This window comes from Coturnix japonica, chromosome 2 (assembly GCF_001577835.2).
Source record: "Coturnix japonica isolate 7356 chromosome 2, Coturnix japonica 2.1, whole genome shotgun sequence".
Taxonomy (NCBI): Eukaryota; Metazoa; Chordata; class Aves; order Galliformes; family Phasianidae; genus Coturnix; species Coturnix japonica.
Window position 1 is genome coordinate 39,882,581 of NC_029517.1, and position 9,011 is coordinate 39,891,591.

The window sequence follows — 9,011 nt, forward strand, 5'->3', positions numbered from 1 at the left end:
ATTCCCCAGCTTAATTAGCTCAAACAATGTAAGATATGTAACACTGACCACCATGGGAAACCCGATAACAAAGCACAGCGATACAATGCCAGCCTTTCAAACAGATGCAGCCAGTGCTGTGCTGAGACAAAAGCAGCTTCAGTGCAGTGTTGAGCCTTTTCTTCCTTCACTGCTGAAGGAGACATGAGTACCACAGTGAGACAAGTTAGACTCTGCCATGTTTTTCCCTGGTAATGATCTAAAATCACCCGTTCCTCTGTAGTACACAGGTCATGCATTAGCGTTTTCATCAAGGAGGAGGCAGCAGGCAAAGCTGCAGCCCTTTGGTGCTCAGCCTGCATTTGCTGCTCTTGCCATGGGGAAAACTATGTGAAAACTGACCCCAGACCAGCTGCATATGGCAAGGAACTGCGCTGTTGGTTGGTGAGAGTGCATGCCTTCATGTTCCTTCCTGTGAGAGTTGAAGCTGCAGTGTCTTCAGGATTTCTTGTCCCCTCTGAGCACTCCACCCTACTACTCCTGATGCATTCTTTACTGATGGTCTCTGCATACAGAAAGACAGAAAGAAGTGCTCATTCCAGCTGAGAATATCCCCCTCTTTAAGCACCTCCTTGCTGCATTATGAGCTGATTTGGGAACCCATTTATGTCACAGCAAAATTAACGTGCAGTTGGAGGCTGGATTGATGCCTGCAGTGTGGATGGTCCAAGTGTGTGTTAAAACTTCTCTCCCCCACTATTGGTATAATGAAAGAGGAAAAATAGATGCAAGAGGCTTTTGTCTATTTTCCCATTTGTATTTTATCATTTTTAAATTTTATACACATTCTTTAGTTTCTTTTTTTTCTTTTACTGGAATTAGAAATCTTGAGTTCCCCAAAACATTCTGAGCACTGACACTGTATGTCATGGGGAGATGGGTCAGGAAGTGCAATTAAAAATAGTTAGAAGCAGAGATGCGTTAGTCAGAGCATTTAGCTTGTTGTCTATTTCGTTTTTGTCATGACCTATGTAATCCAAGTGCCTTGCAGGAGAACAGTGAAACAATTTAGCCAGGTCAGACAGCAGAGCTCTGGTGACTCAGCATTGTCCATCAGGACCATAAAACTGACCAAAGAATCAACCTCCACCCATGCCCAGTGCAGAACCGGGCATGCTAAGGCTGTGCTTTGCCAGCTCAGCTTGTTTCACTGGTACACAGGGCCATGGGCCACTGCTGCCACAGCAACACGTCCTACCAGCTGCCCTTCCAGGGCATCTCTGGCCATTTGGAAGAGGGAATAAAGCTCTAAATCCAGAATTTCTCCAGGAAGGCCTGTGGACAAAGAAACAACTAACCAAGCTACCTTACTGTCTTATTTTCATTCTTCTAACATATTGCCAGATGGAACCCAACAGCCATCCTCTTGGACTTCTTTATTCATTGCATAGAAGGCCCCACTTGGTCCTCATCTTACCAGATCCACATCTTCTTGGCACTGCTGGTCATCACTTTTGTATTACAAAGCCAGTTGCGATCTGACTGATCTGCATCAAACAATTGAGGTTCATCCCTCTAGCTCTGCTAAGACTCAAGCGTAGCCCTGAGCTGAGCAAAGTGCAAACAATCTGGATTTATTTACATTAATGTAATTATAAATAGACCAATGTTGAAATGGCCAATTTGCACTGTAGGCAAAATAAACAAATGTTTTTCTGATTATCATGCTTTTTTGTTTGTTTGTTTTTTTTTAACTACAACCTGCATGCTAACTCTAGATATAGATAATACCTAGAAAAGGTGAAATCTTAGTTGTCAGAGATGGTAAATGTAGCTCATTTTCCAATATATCGAAGCAGTAGATTCTACAGTTACAAAGCAGGTATGAAATCTCAGTCCCATCAAAGTCATTGGCAAAACTGCTGCTAACTTTAGTTCTGAAGGGTATATGTGTGTGTGTGGTGAAGAAATACAAGAAGCATAAGAACAATAGCTATCAGGAACACGTAGGAGACTGTAAGATCTACCAACTCTATTGTGAGTGCTGGGCAGTCACGTGTCCCACATCTGTTTCTCCAAATTAGTCCCATACATGGATTCAACATCACTTATAACAAGATCCTGATTCATGGAGTCTTATAGAGTTGTTATTACTGTTTACTATGCACAGCTGTATTTAATTTCTTCTTATATATTCCTTGGTTTCTGCAGAGATTTTAAGATGTTCCTGTTACCACAGCAGTACTGGAAACAAAACTTGCATGAGAGAAGAAAGATGCAGAGCTCCTTCCTCTTCTTTTCTACCCAGGCAACCACGTACACTGCCAATAGAATAACACCAAAAACCTGGTTTTATGCAGAAGAGCTGGTGTGAACATTTTCTTTGGTTTGAATCCAGAGGGGATAACAGTCTTCTTGTGATTTAGGTCTGATTGTTCGCTGTTTTTTTGTCAAAATGAGCTCCCCTGGGGCTCTAGCAGAATTTGGTTTGTAACTTCTGAGCCTCAGCATCTGGAGGTCTGCCAAGCCTCTGCCTTTGGATGATGCACGCTCCCTTTTAACGGGAACCTACCGCTCCCACCCCACACACACAAGTCTTCAGGCAGGAGGCATCACATTATGTGGGAAAATGACCATAAGACAAGCATGCACCAGTTGTGTCTGAGCAGTCACTCAGCTGTTGGATGCATTGGATCTACAGGGCATGCGGCAGATGGCTGGACGCAGCAAAACCTCCCCGTCCTATTGCTCACACAAGGGTTGGTTCTGCACCCCAGGTTCAATGAACTCATCCAGGCCTGAGTGCCTGGAGCTGGTGAAGCAGCCAGCCCTACAAACCACGGCACAGCACGCTGTCATTGCCACCAAGCTTTCCATGTACTTGGCATGGTGAGTCAATTAAACCAGAGTTTTCAGCGTGTTGCCTTGTGGTTCATTGGCTGAGGTTAACTTAAACAGATACCTCCAGAAGGTCAACTCAGTAAAGCAATGAAACACAAGCGAGAAAAAGGAGTGCTTCTTTGGACACTTTATGCAGTCCTGCAAACACAGCAGAAACACACACAAGGCAACTTCACCCTTGCCCAGTCTGAATGGTTGCACAAAATGGAGGAATGTCAAGGAAGACTTTGGATGCAAAAACCATGGTTTAAAATACAAAAGAAACTGATTCCTAAGGTAATAAACTTATGTAAATATTCATCCACTACTTTACGTGATGAGAGGAATTCCAGCTGTTTCCTTCTTGTAGTCTGCAGGTAGCTAAAGGAAGACAAACTCATTCAACCTTCTTAACTGACTCAGGGAAACAGGGATTTTTTAGTACTTTACTACTTACAATCTTAAATTTATAGAGAATGGTGAAATTGAAGATCTGTTGCAGACTTATAGATAATCCTTTTGGAGACGTGTACTTTGCTTATTATACTTCTGGTCTTCATTTACCATGCAGTCAAAAAACCCCCACATTTGGCTGGCTTCAAAATGCAGAGCATGCTAAAACTACTCAGCAACTACATCGTTACAGACTCACAGTACTGGTGCTGGACAAGGCAGTGGCTGATGTTCTCATCTCTAGGTACCTCAGAACCCCAACCATCTTACCAACAGCCCTCTATTCGAACTGTTCTCTTGCACGCTGCATAAGAACAAAACCAATCCACCTCCCATCACACTAAGTGAGTAAAATTGAGGGTGTAGGATGATGCCTGGCCACACATCTGTGGAAACATTTAAGCGGTTTCTTAGCTCCCTTGGACTGTCTTGAACTTTAAGTGTGCAATTTAGACACTGCATGATCTTAGTACTAAACCTCCCTGCTCAGTGGGTTGATCTCACACACAGGATACAAACTGGGTACATGCTCACCACTACTGCTTTTGTTCCAGAGTGGTAATCATCAAATGGCAAAGTCTGGTAGGGGAACAACTGATTATTGATTATTAGGTTCACTGCTGCCTGGAAACTTCCACATTAGATCTGGTTTGGATAAGTATCAAAAGATTTGGATAGTTTTCCCAAAGTTCTGAATATGCAAAATTGCCTGTATTCCTGGAAAGGAGTGGAATTTAGCATATGAAAGAAGAAGAAACAGACAAAGTAGAGCAAATTAAAGGACAGACTTGAGTACCTCCCATCTCTGGGAGAATTTCCTTAAAGATTAGACAAAGCAGCTTAGTGAGTCTGTTCCTACATCAGCTTGGTGTTTGTTGCGATAATTTAAAGGGTTAGTGTTGTATCATTACCGTTTATTATTGGGCTTTTTGTAATGGTCAGTGTTACGTATCTTCAGCCACGTGAACATTAAGTCAGGAACCGCAATTTTTGGAGTGATATAACAGATTGTTCTCACAAAAACATGCCCTCAATATTTCATCATCTCAGACTCCACACTTAGAGAGAAAAGCAAATTCAGTTTTGAAACTGTGTCTAGTTGAAATCTTTATCCAGACACCTGTGTGAGGTGTTCTCTATAGAAAGAAATGAGGGACAGGAGGGTGGGCAGGGGAGCAGCTCTCCTCCCACTCCCCCATTTGGGCTTGGGTCAGACAATGAACTCTGGCTTTATTTTAGTTATTTCTGCTCTGGAATGCCAAGTAATTAACAGCACCATCCACCAGAGGATAAATGTTTATTTCACAAATGCTTGAGCAGAACGGACATCAATCGGCCATGCCAAATATCCCATAGCTTGTCTAGCTTTTTCAGTTAACACTGGATTATTAATGCCACGGAATGTTCCTTAACGGGAGATGTGTGCAGGGAGATTATAAGCAGTCACGGTGTGGTTTGCTTGCTGGTGCGCTGTTAATTTGGTTGTCTCCTTTAAGTGAATTTACATCTTTCCACCTTCATATAATGCCTTTGAGTAGGAACTCAGGACATGTATCAGTCTGATTACACGAGGAAAGGAAATCCAATCCAGTGAATCAATCTGAAGAAGAAGCAACTTTGATGCCAGGAACTGCTCTGCCTTCTAAAATGGAGCTGAAATACGGATTATTTGTGTTTAAAAATATACCCAGGCAGAGCAGCAAACTGTGTTCAGCTTCACAAGGGCAACTTTAATTAATTTTCCCTGTGGATACAAATGAGTGGAGAACTCTTCCCTTCACGGCAGTCACTTTCTTGCACTGCAGTACTTTTGTAACCAACAGCATCAGTTTGTTGTATTTCATCTTCTGCAAGAATTGTACAAAATTGCTTCACCTATCAGAAAATGTATAATTCAATTGGATGCATTTTTCAGTTTACATCAGCAGTAAATTTATTTTAAAATGCATTACAAACACCGTGGCCAAATATAGTCTCCTGAGTTGATAATAAATTGTAATTACCAGACTACAGTTTTCTCCCCAGTCAATCCTACAGCCATCCTAAAGAGTACTCCCATACTTGTTTTCCTCGAGACTTAATTACCGCATGCCCTAAATATGCCATTTTCAACCTCTTATTTGGCTATGAATAAAGGTTTAAAAAAATGTCTTTTCTGGACTATTAGGGAGAATATTTCCAATTTCTAAACTGCAAATATTTGTGAAAATATGTGATCAGAAGGAACATATTAAGCTGTAAGAAATAAAATTCCCATTATTTCTGCTGCTGATGGGAGAGAGGAGGAATTTAAATTGAGACGCTGGTAATCGTCAATTCCTTCCTCCTCCCTGAAAATCAATGAAAATGAGATCCATAACTTATGATCCACGTTTAGAATTGTGCTTAATAGCTGATGACATGATATAACCCATGAGGAAGAAATAACAGAAAGAGTCTCAACTTGAAGAAATTCTAGCCCAGACATCTAGGGAAAATAATCCAAAACCCAGTTATTCTTTAGAAGGGAAAACGAGGAAAGTAATGCTGAAAGAAGCCTGAGGGTGATAGTAGAGAGTGAATTAAATGTGACTGAGCAAAAAGAGAGAAAGGGAAAATTTTGGCTGCACATTCAAAGACATCACCTCCTGGAAAAAGGAAAAAAAGGTTCCACTCCATGTGGCTTTGGTGTGACCACTCTAGGAATACTAAATTCACTCCTGGGTACCTGATTAGCATATAAAAAGCAGGTTCAGTGGAGAGCAACAATGGTGTCTGAGGAGTTGTCTGGGTTGACTTTTAAGGAAAGATTAAAATAGTTTAGGGGTGGATTGGGGCACATTTTATTCCTGTAGAGTAGCTTAGTTCATATGCCATCCTTTCCCCCTATATCTTAACAGGCCTACTTACAAAGCAAAATGTTATGGGCAACTCTGTAAAAGTCTGGCCCTAAAGATATATATATTGGCTAAGCAATGAACAGGAAGAAGTTCCAATAGGCATCTATGTATGTTGAAAGTGTTATTAGCACCAGTGGGCATAACAAGCAGTATGATGGTATTTTTAAAGGCAGAAATGTGAAAGAAAATGAAAACTTATTGACAGGTCTGTTAGGGTATCAATTACTCTCATAAATGAAGAGATGCATCTCTTGATACACGTTGGGCTACAACTGCAGTACAGAAGCAGTGGTACTCAAGAGAGCAAACCTACACAGGGGCAGAAGATGGACTATATGGCTTAGTGCATTGCTTTTATTTCTACTTGCACTGAGTAAGAAATTTTAATGAGGTACAGGGAATTACTAGTCAACCTGCAAATATACACAACTGTCTCATGTATTATTTGGCCAAAGCTCAGACATTTCCTGAAGCACACCTCAGGGTCTCATCATGATGCCAGTGCTAATATCTTACAGTCCCACCTCTGCCTGGCTGGAGCACTGAAACATTATGCAGCACAAACAAGAGATCCTGAGCCACAGTCTCTAATGGTAGTGTTGGGGAAACTCTTCAAATCTGCTCAAAATGCTTTCTGGATCAGCCTTCTGCTGGGTGTAAACATACTAAAGTCCCCCTTGGCCTGTTGCTTTCAGAGAGTTTCTCTGTCCTGCCCTCTTCAAGTCACATCTTCTCCTTCCTCCTTACATCAGGAGATGGATCATCATCACTTCAGCCAGACAAAAAAATTCAGATCCTCTGACTGACAGATATGCCACCCTTTGATACCGCAGACATTCAATAGTGATGGTAGGCATTGGCCAGTTATGGCTCCTGCTCTGACCCCCATCGACAGTTGAAGGACTGGACCCCACCACAGGATGCTTGTTGCACCACCCAGGACACCACCACCCTTTCTCCAGAGCAAAGCAAACTTAGTGCATACCTTCCACGTTCTGGCAGAATATTTTGTTTTACCTCCATTGGTCATTAAGTCCCTACTGATTCAAGCAACTAGCTCTCAACACGGTGACAACAGGGTTATGCAGTGTCACACTGTCCAGTGCAATTGGTTATTCTTGAGAGAGGCTTGTCCCTGGAGCTCCCTGGTCATCTGATACTCCCTGTCCCCCTGGGAAACTTCATTACTTTCTGGACATAAACCAAAATCATGCAGATTGAACCTTAGTTTAATATTGCACTAAGGTAAATGCTTTGGCATGAAATCATCCTGTGACAAACATTACATCACACCTTTAACTGGTAATGTTTTAATGTATAAATTTCACTAGGCAACAGGCTAACAGAGCTTCTCACCTTTTAAAGTGAAAAGAGTTATGTACCAGCTTTGTTGTCTGAGAGTGCCACAAGGCAGTCAGCCCCATAAACGTGAGACAGGAAAGGTTCATATTCACCTCAAATGGCTTTCTGTGTCTTTATTACACATGCGTGCACACAAACACATATATATGTATATGCAGAAAGAAAATTACACACAGATAACTGCTATAGGGAGAGCCTGCATGTATATAAAATGTTTAGAAGTCTTTGCCTCTCACACCCATCCTTAGTTTGTGTAAGTGCCAGAAACTAGGCATGACAATCCAGACTGGAAGAAGTATATTGCATTTATGGAAATCATTCCTTTTCCCTGTCTGGGAACCTCTTGACTATAAATAATATTTTCATTTATAAATTTCAAAGCACAGTTCTAAGAATGGGTAAGAATCATTATCTTCATTTGACAGTTGGAGAAACAAAGAGCAGACTGTTTTAAGCAGCAGACTAAGGTCACATGGAGTAAATGAAGTCAAACCTCATCTCCCCAGCCTGACTTTCCCTTGAGAGAGCAGACCAGATAGCACACCACTCAACTTTATCAGCTGAAACTCTTCAGCGTGTATGCTAATAGTATCAGCAGCCTTCACAGACCCGGGATGAGGTTTCAAATGGCCAGCAAATTTGCTTTAAATTCCTAAGATCGAAAAGCCTGAATAAATACACTCGTCTTTCTTCTGTTTGTTTGCTGTAATCTGAGCCTTTGGGGTGTGTTAAGGTGACGGCTTCCGGGTATTTCCACCACCAAAAGATCTAGCCATCTTTCCTTTATAAAAAGGCTGAAGGAAGGGAATGCTAAACAAACAGCACTGAATGCTGTCAGTAAAATCAAGAGAGCTGGCAACGAGATGCAGAGATTATACCTATTTCTGGCACATGCTGAAGGCTTTTTTTAGAGATCTTTAGAAAATAATCTCCTTCCTCTGCCCCCAGAAAACCTTAAAAAACTAAAAGCCCCCCATTTTAGTTTTGGAGATGCAGCAGGACTGGTAATGACTCCAGAGACTGGTGAATATTTGTCACCAGCCTGGGTTGGGTCCTTGGGACCTTTTCCAAGGCACAGCAGCTTGGTGCATTGTTCAGTTTGCACTGGGAGCTGTAGGAACCAGGCAGACACCATGGCCAGAGCACCATTCAGAGCTGGGCACATGTCAGCTTTCTTTTGCAGCCAGAACGGCTCTTGCCCCAGTGTCAGCCAGTTTCTCCCATTGGGGTTGGTCGTGTGGGACCATAGAGGCCATAGCCACATGAAGCAGAGGACTTCAGCCTCAGCTCATCCACTCTCTTCATATTAGCTCGAGAAATGCTGATGGGTTAACACTGGGCGGTGAAGCTTTACATCAGGTAGCATTTATCTGCACCCTTCTCGCTTTGCACCAGCTGAAATTCGCCACTCTGAAGTGGTGGTGTTTGGTGTAGAGCTTTTTTTTCCTTTTAAGACCC